The 12,657-nt window shown below is 39.9% G+C and overlaps 1 pseudogene; it reads left to right on the plus strand.

Moving 5' to 3' along the window:
- Positions 1-11,308, plus strand: part of LOC138011676 (uncharacterized) — a 15,307-nt pseudogene extending 3,999 nt beyond the window's left edge.
- The last annotated feature ends 1,349 nt before the right edge of the window (positions 11,309-12,657 follow it).

A 12,657-nucleotide genomic window follows, 5' to 3' on the forward strand; every position in this document is an offset into this window, starting at 1 on the left:
GACGCCGCGCTTACTATTCTTCCCTACAATTGGTTAAGAAGTATCATGTGACCATTTGAGGACGAGATAATCTGGAATCGAGTTTTTATTTCAAAATGGCTGCCGACCGGCATCGACTATCGTGCGAGTACTGTAACTACAGTTGTCGTGTAAATGAAAGCGATTATTTTTTTAAACACTTGATCAAGTTCCACTCTAACGAACCTAACTTTGTAAGATAGTGGTTTGACAGACTAGTTTTTTTGATGTTTCGTGCAAGACGTTTCGGCTGGTGCTGACTACCACTACTCTATTTTTAAACGAACCTAACTTTCTGGTTTATTGTTCAAATTGTGGAAGGTCTTTTTCGAAAGTGAATAGTCTGCAAAGCTACTCAAAGCTTCATGTAATTGTTTTACATGCATTATGATCACAATAATTATGATGTTTTGATATCATAGTATAATTTTGAAACGTATGCATGTGTAACAGGAATAGGCTATTATTGAAAGATTTGTAGGTGATTTAGGTTGAGTTGTTAAAATAGACTTGAAAATGTGTTAGGTTCACCCCTGTGAAAATATTGGTAATAATGCATAAATTAAAAATGTCCTCAAACAGTAAAGGTGTGTTTTCATTAGAGGTGTGTTAGGATGACTCTGGCAGATTTCTCCAGTCAAAGAACATTTGCATCTCATTAATTTATGGTGTGTTGAAAACTGATCTAAGGGTGTACACAAAGGTGTGTAATTCTTACACACCTTATGTGTTTCCTTACACACAATGGTGTGTTTTCTTGAACTGTGAAATAAAACAGTGAAAAGGTGTGTCACCACTACACACCTTGGTGTGTCAGGGAACTCACAAGGTGTGTTATGAAAACACACCTTGTTTAAGAGTGTAGTTATTCGAAATAATAACACAGAGCAGCACGCTGTTCAGCTTCCATCGCCCGTGTTGTCCCAATTTTCGGCAGCCTAATCAATAGATACCGTACGGTAAGTTAACGGGGTATTTCGTTTTCACCAGCGACGCAGGTAGTAGCACCGGAACACTCGCACTTTTGTTACGACAGAGAACATTGTTATTTAAAGATGCTGTGTTGCGAAATTTACCCACATTCAGCGACTGGGAATGAACAGCCAAATCAACGGTAACGTAAAAATAAATAGAACATTGAAGCAAGGTTTGAATAGACCTTATTCCAAAATGGCCGTCATTTAAATATTCTTTTGTTTTTATTCAAATTAGCCCTTGATGCCTCGTTCTTGAGCTGAAAGTTCACAAGAATATTTTGCCTTGAACGGGGCATCAAGGTCTAATTTGAATGAAAACAAAAGAATATCTAAATGGCGGCCATTTTGGAATAAGGTGTACGAGAACAGAAAATTTAAAAGGAGGCATATATGGGCAAAATTGAGGAAGATTAAGGCGGATTGCAATTGGACTTTTTGAAACAGTTTTTCATATTTTATCTGTGCTACTTTGGTCACTGTGCACTAATTATCAATAATTGTATATGTTTGTTAGTCTTCTTTGTGTATGAACTACCGCAAAACCCGGAACCATTTTCTCTCTCTTCAGATGACGCAAGACTCCATCCGGGCATTTATTACGGAGAATTTCGGAAAGGACTACTACCCAGCTTACCACGGCCAATCAAACATTTTATTTCCGTTGGCGCTGATCGTAAGACGGAAGCGGAAGTGGTGGAAGCGACCATTTGGCAAAGCGGAAATGATTCTTCTCGCCAGTTTGGAGAATTACGTCGAGAAAAACCACTGGAAACTTTTTCAAAACGTTTGCTTGTCAAAACTTAAGAAAGAAAATAAGAGACTGGAGAAAATGGAAGTAGTAGAAGTTAGCAGGTACGTGGTGGACCGTGGTGACTTAGTTTTGACGGCAAGTGTTTTGTTCATTTTCTCCTATAGTGTTCTTCAGATTGTAGATAAATTAATTCTCATTCATATGTAAAGTAGAACTAATTACCATCACAAAAACTTCGCACTTAGACTCGCTTTGAAGAGGAGGCAGACATGGACTCGGAAATGGCTTTTTTTGTACGTGAGAAAAGCGCTGTTGGGATGAGAAAATTAATCGCTACAGGAGCTCATCAATTATGATATCTCATCTCGTAGCAGACATTACTTCTATTCTTTTGTATTTCCAATTGGACAGTGGCTTGGATGTGTCTATTGGGGGATTTGACAGCGGAGAAGTGGAACTGAAAACAAACGATACACCCGGGGACCTCGAACTTGGCGAGCTGACCGAAGAATATTTCTTGGACCCAGACCTCCGTGACCTTCTTTCAGCTGCGCCGTTGAATCCTGACCAAATGAAGCCACTCGAAGGTCAACACCTGCTTCTTGTAACGGACGTGGTCTATAGTTCAAAGTTCGTTTTGGCCGGAAACAGGATGCATCAGGTACATTGGGATACTGTTAAAGTTTCTTTAACTCAACTGCTTGTACTTTTTACTTTGGAGCTTTCAACTCCGTTTTTTGACTTGAGCTTTTTTTTTCGGGTCACGCTGTGGTTGCGCATGCGTAAGATTTCTCTGTCCCGCGCGATCTCGTAGAACGCAGTTTAAGTGGGATTCGAATTCGGTATCTCCTCCTTTCGGAGGAATTTATTTCCCCATTGAATGGGGAAATAAATCTGTATTAAAGAATTGTGTGCGTGGCCGGCGGAAACGAGTTTTTGTGTTTTCGTTGCATGCAATGCAATATCCATATGACTCTGTAACATATATCGTAACTTTATAGTTCTTCAAGTATTGTTAAGAAAAAGTGTTAAATATTTTTAAATATCATCGTAGAGACTTGTAAAGCATCTGTGTTCTGTTTTTGATTGGACCGTGCCGTTAACAACAGTTTTAAATGTAAACAAATGTCCACGATTGAACGTAACCCTATCAGTGGGTCACGGACTGTGGACTGTGGAATTCGGACTACGGAATTGAAACTGGATATTTACCAAGATATTGTAACAGAAAAAAACCCACTGAAATACTCTGAACTTAAAGGAAGTCGGCTAAAAGTCCTTCGAACAAATCGTAGGCTGCCCTTAGCCTCTTGTTTCAAGAACATTTTGGAGGGCTAATATTGGGAACGGGGTCGGGAACGAAATAAAATATTGGGCTAATATTGGAAACGGGGTTGGGAACGAAATAAAATATTGGGCTAATATTGGGAAGCAGGAGGTAAACGGGGTTTTATTTCAAGGAGAAATTGGAGATTGAGCAGTCTTCCAGGCTTCCCGCGCGACGTATGCAGACAATGTATGGAATGTTAAAAACATGAATGCGCACAACTTATCCTGTTGTATCTCGTAACCGAATTTAAGGTGATTCCCTAGTTTTGCATTGTGCAATCGTACTGCGCATAATTTCTTGCGTCATTGGCGCGCGCATTAGCTCGCGCACATTGATAAAATGGCGGACTTTCATTGACGCCAAGCTTAATCCGTCAAGAAATGGCTAATTTCTCCTGAAAGAGTACGGTGACCCCGATTTTTTATTTCATATTTTTGCTGAGAACGATGTCTTCATGGAGTAGCAAAAAAACATATGGCCAGTTTTTTGGCAATTTCATAAAATTGTATGGAAGGAGCCATTACGAATACAACAGCACACACCCAAGTTAAATCTATCTTAGCGTGTTAAGTAATCACAAAGGCATTCAAATACATTTTTCAGGTACTTATGGGAATTAACCTCAGAATAGCCTCAAGCTCTGATGCGTTATATCAGAGATTACATTTATACTAGGGGTAATCGAAGCTTAGGCGAGTGCGTTCGATGTTTGTAGGACGGTACAGGTTTGGTACAGGTAGCAACTGAGGGGGGAGGGTGGATGGTTCGTGCGATAGGGAAATGTTATTACAGTGGAACCCCGATACAACGATCCTCGATATAACGATATCCCCGGTAAAAAGATAAACATGCTATGACCCGGCAAAAGTTACAGTAAAATGTATGGGACAGGACCCCGATATAACGATCTTCAATATAACGATATTCCCGATATAACGCTGAGTTCTTAGCGTACCGAGCGTAAAATCTTCCCCGATATAACGATATTACAGCATCAGTACACAGATACAACATCAAATGTTTAAGTTTTGTTTTGTTTTGTTTCTCTTTTACGATTCATATCACAGACTTTGTTGTGTAACCTTGATAACGTCTAATGCTTTGCAAATTGTGAGTCATTTGATACTCATTACAAGTTTAATTAAACAATATGTACAGTAGTAAAAAAGCACATGTTAATTTTACCCCGATATAAAGATATTTTCGGTTATTTTAAGGCAATATCGTTATATCGGGCGTCTCGTTATAACGATACCTCGATATAACGATCTAATTCCACTGTACTGCATCTATGAACGTGACGACTTGTTAGACGTAATCATTAACTATTTATTTGGAATTCTACAAGTAGACAACTACTGAAAATTACTCTAAAATGAAACTATTACTTGCAAGTCTTTTCAGCTTGTGGTATTAAAGACCTAAGATTACTTTTCTGTGCTGAACGCTTGGACAAAATAAATTCAGTTTGTTGATTTCAATGCCGTAAATATCACAAGTCATGATGAAATGGCGCGCCGACAAGCGTCATATCTCGGTAGATTTACTTTGTGGCACAACGGCCGCCAAGCTTCACAACTCGATTGATTTACTTTGAGGCACAACGGCCACCGAGCTACACAACTCGGTAGATTTACTTTGTGGCACAACGGCCGCCAAGCTACACAACTCGATAGATTCACTTTGTGGCACAACGGCCGCCGAGCAAAACAAACCGGTTTGATGCAAGCGCGAGGAGTCGCACACATTTTCCAAGGACAGTGACGAACCATGCTTAATCCAAAGTAAAATTTTACCGACTTCAGTTGACAGACCTTCAGCAATCTTTCAGCTCTTTTCAACGATGAACGATGGAAGATTATCACACCTCACCAAACGCTAGAATAATGAACGCAGACGACGCACAAATCACCACGTGCGATAGTTCGTCAAAGTGAGGCAAAACGTAACCAAGCGCCTCAAAGCGAGGCAAAAGTGTGTCGACGAAAATGCAATCTCGAAAAAACTTCCCTTACAACACAAATTAGGTGTTGCGTTCTCGTACCTCGAACGCAAAAATCGAGCGAAATTTGTCCAATTTGTCAAAGTGGCTTAAACAGTCATATTCGTCAGCATCGTACCATGGAGACGAGCTCTTTGATCCCCCTTTTTATCGCATATTGTACATGCTATAATAGTGTGCAAATTGTTATCGGAAATCTATGACAAGTTCTATTTCTAGGGAATCACCTTAAGCTTGCGAAAAACCCTGACCTACCCCTCGTTCCTTGCTTTACGGAACGTCATAAGGCGTTAAGAACAACAATTAGTTAACAAGTGTTTTTTTTTAGAGCTTGCATACGAAGTTAATTTCAGCAGTCGTTCTCATACACAATATCACACTCGGTTGTAGCTAAATGTGAAAGTCGGTTTAGAGTGTTTTTACGTGACGTCACGGCGGCCATATTGTTGTTGCTAAGCAATGGAACGGCAGCCATGTTGGTGTACCCAACTAATCCTCCGGGTATTGAGCTCTATTATCATGCAAAGGATTTCTGTTGTTTCGGTGGAAAAACAAGTTCACTGATCACATGAGTGAAAACACTCTATTGCGGCACCATTGATGTATGGAGCGTTTTCACTCACGTGACCAGCAGCCATATTGCATTACTGAAACAACAAGAAGTATTTGCATAAAAATAGGGTTCACTTCCCGGAGGATTGCTTTGGTACACCATCATTTCCGCCGTTTCTTTGTTTTGGCACTCAAACGTGGCCTCCGTGACGTCACGTGAAAACGCTGTATTGTGAAATGCTGCATGTACTGGAAATTGTATTTTTGGTCACCTGGGATTAGTCTTTATTTGGAGTTCTTTGGTTTTATGTCTTTTGTTTCTTTTGTTTTACGAAATCTCTGCTCCAGTACCTGCAGAAGGAACCAAATGGGGTGAGGCTAAATCGCGTGGGTGGTTGGGTCGTGGGTCGTGGGTGATGGATCGTGGGTCGTGTTTGTTTGAAGAAAAAAAAAGATATATATTAGCTCCCTCAGTGCTCGGTCCAAATTTGTCTTAGGTCTTAGGTCTTGTCTGTTTCGAGAATTTCCAGTCGTTGAAAAAAAAAAAGGGTTAGGGTTAGGGACCCACGACCCACGACTCACAACCCACGACCCACGACCCACGACCCACCCACCCACCCACGACCCACTCACCCTCGCCTGTTAGACACTGTCAACCACATCGTTGGGGCTTGTCGACGGTCCCTTGTTGGAAGGTCTGAGGTAGCTGACTGCATGCGAGAAGGGAATGATATTCGCTCGGAGAGATGAAGTGTCGTCATTGCGAGAAATAAAATTACATAAAAAAAGTTTTTTTTTTTAATTGTTCATCTCATGTTTTCTCTTTCCTGCAGACAACTGTTTCAGGAAATTTCCACGCTCCGGAAATGTCCTCTTGGCTCGGCAAGAACGCTTGGATTACGGGACACGTTACTAGCACTAAAGTCCTTCCACCGATGGTGATCCGAAATTCTCGAGCTCCATTCCTATTCAAGTTTTGTCGAGTCGTTTATGATAAGGACAAGAAGAGGTTGGATATCAAAGATGGCGAATTTGTGGGCAAATCATTTCGCAGCCTGGCACCGAAACAACCGGATTACGATGAAGCTGTGTTAAATTTGGAAATAGTGGAAAGTTTAAGTCATGGTGAGTAATTTGTCAAAGCACAAATAAGCTTGCTATCTTTAGTAGGCGGATTTTACAGGTGATTGCGGTGGCTCGAATTGCACCCCCAATATCTGAGCTAAGGCGCACTATTTAGAAATTAGACCATCTGTTTATCCTTCATCTCTAAAGCGTTACTTTTTCCATTTAAGACCCCATAATCCTTATGGACGATGATTGTGAACGCTTGGAAAACATTAAAGAGCTATTGAGGACGGAACAGGCAGGCTTGCAGAGAAAAAGCCTTGTTCTAACTTATCTACAGTGGGTAAGCTATACTGAGTTCGTCAGACTTTTGTTATTCACTATGACAGCTGTGGCGAAGCAGAGCCGACTGCCGTTTCAATGAACCTGCAGCCTGGGACTAAATACTAAGCTTTGTTGAATCGTTCTTCAAACTCGAACGGATGTTGAAGATGTTTGCCCGGGCCTTTAGTTAGAAATTACTTTGTTGTCGTTTCACTGCAGAGTGGTTAGACAACAATTGTAGGTAAAGCCGTGTTACCTTTGTGGGTTGTATTACTAATATAGTGAAGGACATGGTGACCCCGGTACGGAAAGTCTTTTTTTCCGATGGTAGCTCGGGGATGTTCGGAAAAAAGTCCGAATGCTCCTTTTGCACGAGTTGAACCTACGAACTTCCGATTACTAATAATTGGAAGCTCGTCGGTCCGACTCCTGCAAGAGCAGCACTCGGATTTTTTTCCGAGCATCCCCGAGTCACCATCGATTAAAAAGAGATACATTGTTAGTAACTGTAACATTTGAGGATGCAACACGTCCTTGCATAATAAACCTTCCGATCCGTCTTTTTGTTGTATTTAGTTTGAAAAGATTTTGACTGAGGAGCTAACCCAGTTGTTTCTCGAGAACGACAGACCGCTGACAAGGAGTGACTGTGATTTTCTTCGTAAAACTTGGAATTCGAGCAAGGCCGCGGCAGAGGTTTCTTAGAGTGGATTCTGCGTCGAAGACAGCCATTCACGAGTACGGGATTCTGTTGAAACTCTTGAGTGGTAAGTAATTTGAGGAAAGGAATAATCCTTGCATTAATTTGACTAGATTGTTTTCGAAGGTGGTTATTGTCATCAGCTATTACGTTTTTTTTTATGTGAGCCTACTACATGAACATCATTCTAAAGCAAATTAGTTAGTTGTTTTTCTTGATGCTATACTCCTACCCATCTCGTGGCTCAACCATGTGACATAAAAGCTCCTATTCCTTTTATTAAATTAAAAGTTGAAATTAAAGATGTTTACACAGGAAGCTCCACTCACTCGAAAGTGGTTTTTCAGGGAGGTCCTTCCTGCATCCGATCGTACTTGAACTTAGAAATGTTGGTTTTTGAGGAGAGGAGAAAACCTTAGAACCCGGAGAAAAACCTCTCGTAACAGAGTAAAGAACCAACAACAAACGTAACAAACGAGTCCGGAATCTAACCCAGGCCACATTAGTGGGAGGCGAGTGACATCACAATAAGCCATTCCTGCTCCTTGTTTAATCTCTCGTACGAAGAGCTAACGTTCAAAACGTCATCTTTCTACTAGAGCGTTTTCACTCACGTGACCAGTATCCATATTGTATTATTGAAACAAAGGAAAGTATTTGCATAAAAATAGAGTTCAATTCCCGGAGGATTAGTTTGGCACACCATAATGGCCGCCATTCCTTTGTCTTGGAACACCAACATGGCTGCCATGACGTCATGTGAAAACGCTCAATCCCCGGCACAGTCGCTCAGCGCCATACATTTTCTCCGAACCCCCCTCCCCCCTCCCCCGCTTTAAGTAACGCTTCCGTGGGATTTGAACCCATAATCTTATTGCGATTCATGCTATACCGAACAAGCCGATCTATGAAGCCACTTTTATGGAGAGCAAATCAATCTGTTCCTGTAAAAGGACCGAATGGGGATCTATTGAGATGAATGAAGAAAACTTTTCCCAGTGTTTTTTTTTTTTTTTTCGTTAAAACATCATCATCTTTCAAAACGTTGGCGCAAATAGACTGCGAGTGCGTTTTGTCTGATACTTGTCCAGCATTGAAAGCAGTAGCACAATTGCACAGTTCTTTCGTACAAATTCTGAATTAATATAGCTAAAAGTGATGTTTTGATAGTTGTCAAACACTCCTTCTATTTGAGAAGTTTCGAATTGAGCGCGAAGGAAAGGAAGGGAACTTTATTTGAGTGCATGTCTAGTCGTTCTAGCGCTGGAGTACTAATTGGGTACACTGTAAGCTGAAATTAAAAATTAACGCAAATCAAGTCAATTGTTGGTTTTTGAGGAGACTGGGAAACTGGAGTACCCAGAAAAAAACCTCTCGGTTCAGAGCAGAGAACCTGCAAACTTAACCCATATAAGACGCCGAGTCTGGGAATCGAACCCGGGCCACATTGGTGGGAGGCGAGTGCTCTCTCCACTGCGCCATCCCTATGCCCAGAAGATGGTGCGAGTCATTATTTTAAGTTTTTGCATATTTTCTCTTTACGATCGAGAATTGTCCTTATTTTTAACAGATAGTGACCTTTGAACAACTGGGGCCAGGTTTTTAAGGCTTTTTTTTTCCGTGTTGCCGTTGTGTTGGGAAAGACCGTAAAGTTTCAAACACACCACGTCACGGTGAAGAACTTTTTGTAAAGAAAACAATCGAATTACAGACATGTCTTTTGACAACAAGAATTCTACTCGAGATTCAGGTCGGTTTAAAGAAACAGATAGCTAAGAATAGTAGATGGTAGTTGACGTGGGACTTGCTTTGCTCTTACAGAATTGTCAGACGATCAGTGGAAAGAGTTTGAAGCCACCATGGATGATACCAACGAAATCAACTCGCAGGCGGCTTCGGCCTAGAATTTGCACGATGGGAACCCGTTTGTTATGATATACTCTATCCAATGTCGATTTTCTAAGGAGAAGGCCGCCTCAAAATTTGGTGAGCCTGTGACAGACTGCGTATCCTGTGTAACCGTATTGTATCCAGTACCCAGTCCTTTTTCGGAAAGATTGTGCTTCTCATGCCCAAGAATGTCGTAGTTTTTTTTTCAACTTTGCTGGGACCACCAGTTTTAAAAATTCATATTTCAATAGAATTGTGGATAGCTGGAACTGTCTACCACGTTAAGTTCGCTTTAGTCATGATGACTTGCACTCATTTCACGGCGCGGTGTTGTGAGGTATCTAGGCCCTCTTGGTGATCTTTAGTCAGTTGATGGAATTGCCGGGTCTAGATGATTTGTCACCTGCGCCTGACTGTTTTGCATTTTTAATTGTATCTAGGACATAGTACCTATCTTAAGATAATATTTTTATGTAAAGAGTATCTACGGTGTATTCGCTCTGACGAAGGCTAACGCTCGAAACGTCAGCTTTTAGAATCCCTGTACGGTGGTCAATTTACATTATCAACTCCCTTTTTGTGTTCTACGGTGTTCCGCCTTGTATGGGGGCTTTTGCTCTTTTGCGAAACTCCAATGGCTCTTTTTGAAAAATATTATCATTATTATTATTATTATTTATTTATTTTTATTATTACCGTTAATTAGTTGCCATAAATTGTAATAAATAAATAATAAATAAATAATATTATATACCGGGGTAATAGCTCCGCTAAAGAACTGCCCGCTAATTGTCATTTTTTTCTTTGTAGATCACTGATTTGTTTATTTTGCCAAATTTTGCGATATGCTTCCTCCGTAGCTGTTGGACTGTAATACAATCCGTCCGTTCTGCAATGATCAATTTGTGACGTGTCATGTTTTTTTTTCTTTTTTTTTTTTAATAACAGATAAGGATTCAATACAGTATATCAATGATAGCAGTTGTTTCCTTACCTTTGCAAACTTTGCAACTATCTCGCGTGTCCACGAAAGCCGCCATGTTAAAAAACGAGAAGACTCTGGGAACTACATATCTTCACTGGTTCGTTCCCGTGGCCTTCTCGGTGTGTAAGATTCCGCCATCTTGAGTCTTTGTTCGGCTGCGTTGTTTGCCGGCAACACATGCATGTGTTTAGTGATATAAATAATATAACGAGCGAAAGAGATGAAAGTAAAGTCGTGTGGTCACATTTTGCCCTTCCTTATAAATTTTTGTCTGGTTGTTTTTATTTGGGAGACCAGCTGTTGCTTCGACTTTTAAGAATTCGTTTAACTTTTAGTACCAGTTTAACAAACGATTCCTGGTTTTATCCAAGTACTACTAAAAAATTGAATGGATTCCTCTGTTGGGAGCTAACTTTTTCGATTACTTTCGCGTTCCGTGACGGTTCGTAAAGGCACAGAGATAATTTCCTTCTGTTGATGTTAGTCGAGGAATAAAACATCAATTGAATTTTTAAATGGGTCAAGACTTCACACGAAATTAAACACGTATAGGTGTGGTCACCGAATTTCCTCCAAATTTGTCCTTATTTTTCGTAATGGTTCACTTCGTGTAACCAAATTCGGTGATCTACGAGTTAGCATTTATCTTTCAAACTACAAGTGTCGCCTTAGGGTTTTAGATAAAACTGTCGTACGGGTTTTCTTTCCAAGTTAATTACAAGACTTTTGACGCAGAAACCAAAATTTATAATCATTATTTTTTTAATAAAGGTTATTTTTGGCATCACTCATTTTCTTTAGAAACAGTTTTAAGAGCATGTGCGATTCTATTCAAAAGCGCTCGTGTAAACTCGATATGATTGGACGAGAGCATTCCCTCCCAATTATTTTCGTTTTTGGCACGTGGTTTGTGAAATAACAAAGCCTTGAGCGCCATTAACGAGAAGTTGACAAATAACAACACTTATGAACACAGAGTATTTCCTCTAAAACGCACGCAACGCTCTTTGATTCATTGAATCTGTCCTCTTCACATAGACCAAATGATCTTCAGCCACAACGCAAAAAAGATTCATTGATAATATCTCGGTGTTGATGTACCTAGAGGAACTTGTGTGTTTTTATTTACGTTAAATATTCATTTGTATTTTTTTACTCCGTTGGTGCGCAAGATTATTCATATTCGTCCAAAAAATATCCAATCCCAGATTGGCCCATTCTATGTTGATAGACTGATTCAAAGGCGTTATAGTCTAATTTTCAATTGTGTTCCATCTAAATATGGTGCGATTTGAGAGGCAATGGCTGGCGATAAGATAAACAAAACAAAATGTTGTACCGAATTCACAAATAATTTATGAAGCCTTAAAACATCAAGCGAAGCTAAAAAAAATCAGCAATGTTCTAGAATATTGCATTACTTGAAGAGGTCGACGGGGAAGCGAGCTCAGACTTAACGCCTCGTTAAAAAAGAGAAAAGATTGAAAACAAAAGCAAAAGCCACAGGACGTAGATTTAATACCTCGGCTAAATGAAAATTGTCTATAGAATGCCACAGATTTCACGCTGGGTTATTTTGTTTTTCTTTGTTTTTTTGCGAACGGAAAAGTAAAATTGCGATATTATAATTTTTTTCGAAGGTCATGGCGAATTTTCTTTGATAAGAATTTAAAACTCTCTGGCTTTTAAAATGATTTTCGAATTTGAAAGTGCACGTGAAAACATCATAAGTTAGCGACTTTCTATAGATTAAAATGGTCGAAACTCAAATTTAAATTCTCTGTTTTTCTTTTTGGAGAACAGACGCTTGAATAACAAACAAGTTTCATCGAGGAGACTACACAAAACAAAGCATGTTTGAATTTACTAGCCTGTAATTCCTAGATAAACAGAATGCGATATGACCTCCTCGATTTTCAAATGGTATTACTTTTTGAACGCCCTTGTGAATCCCGACTATATTTTGCAAGTTTTTTTTAGAAAGGAGAAATAAAACTAGTGAAGTAGCTAGCACGTGGTTATGTTCAATTCACACGTACAGATAGCAAATTCAGCTGGGC

Source organism: Montipora foliosa, chromosome 7, assembly GCF_036669935.1.
Source record: "Montipora foliosa isolate CH-2021 chromosome 7, ASM3666993v2, whole genome shotgun sequence".
NCBI lineage: Eukaryota > Metazoa > Cnidaria > Anthozoa > Scleractinia > Acroporidae > Montipora > Montipora foliosa.